Here is a 1457-nt window from a genome sequence, read left to right on the forward strand (position 1 = left end):
TAAAGACTGTATTCTTACATCTATAAGTTTTTTACCACAGAGCACATGCACTCAACAGAGAGACAGAGTCAGTGAGAGGGAAAGTGAGGGTGGATGGCCATGCCACAATCCTTTCTCCTCCATTCTCCCCCTTGGATTTTGGGCATGCATGAACACATGCCTGGCATCAGTTTCAAGCCACAGGGTCCAGGACTTGAACCACGGTCGGCCATGTGTAAGTCCAATGTCTTAACCACCATGCTACATGCTGGCCCCACATCAAAAAGTATTATTACAATAATTTGTTAGATTAAGAATATAAGTATACATATAAGAACATAAGCTGCCAAATAATAAATATAATAAAGTATTAAAATAAAATGTAAAACTTTATTAAGGGATATTAAAAAAGACTATTAGAGAGATCTACTATGTTCATGGATAGAAAGTCTTTAAACTGTAATATGGAAATTAATCTGTAAATTTAATACATCTTCTATAAAAATCCTCACAAATTTTTAAAAATAATCTATTTATTTATCATTATTAGTTTTAATTTGGCCAGAAAGAGAGTGAGAAAGAGAGCGAAAGAGAGGGAAAATGAGAAAGCAAGCTGCCAAGTCCAGGACTTGAACTACAGTCAGCCTCATGGCAGTCCAGTGTCTTAACCATCATGCCATCTGCTAACTCTTCTAACAAATTTTTAATGGTGTGTACTAAGAAGAATCTAAAATATACATGAAAGGATGAGGGTTCAAAAACAGCCAATACAGTCCTAACGAAGGAGATCAATATCAAAATATCAGGCTTTAGTAATTAAGAAAATGTGGTATTGACAAAGAGATAGAACAGCAATCCTCAATAGAGGGTGTTTTTGTTTGTTTGTTTGTTTGTTTTTTGGAGAGGTTTTCACTATAGGGCATGTGCGCTCGCCAGACAGAGAGAGACATAGAAACAGAAAGCGAGAAATCACCCCCCAAGGGGGATGGTCACGCCGCAATCCCTTCTCCTCCATTCTCCTCTTGGGATCTTGGGCACACACGCACACGTGCCCGGTGTGAGTTTTAAGTTGCCGGGTGCGGGATTCGAACCGTGGTCTACTATGTGGGAGTCCAGTGACATAGCCATTGCGCTAACTGCTGGTTCCCTAGAGGGTGATTTTTTTTATCTCCGGGAATATTTGGCAACTTTGGGTTGTCACCACTGGAGAGGAAGGGGGAGATTTACTGGCATGTGAAGGACCAGGGTTCTGCTAAACATACTGCAATACAAATGACGTCTCTCCACAACTAAGAATTATCCCATCCAAAATGTCAGTAGTGCCAAGGTTAAGAAATCCTCAAGGTAGAGCAACTGAAAAACTAATTTAAAAATAAAGAGAAACTGGGACCGGCAGAAGACATAATGGTTACATCACTGGACTCCCACATAGTCAACCGCAGTTCAAGTCCCAGATCTAGTGGCTTAAAACTCACACT

This window comes from Tupaia chinensis, unplaced genomic scaffold (genome assembly GCF_000334495.1).
Source record: "Tupaia chinensis unplaced genomic scaffold, TupChi_1.0 Scaffold144346_1, whole genome shotgun sequence".
In the NCBI taxonomy this organism is placed as follows: Eukaryota; Metazoa; Chordata; class Mammalia; order Scandentia; family Tupaiidae; genus Tupaia; species Tupaia belangeri.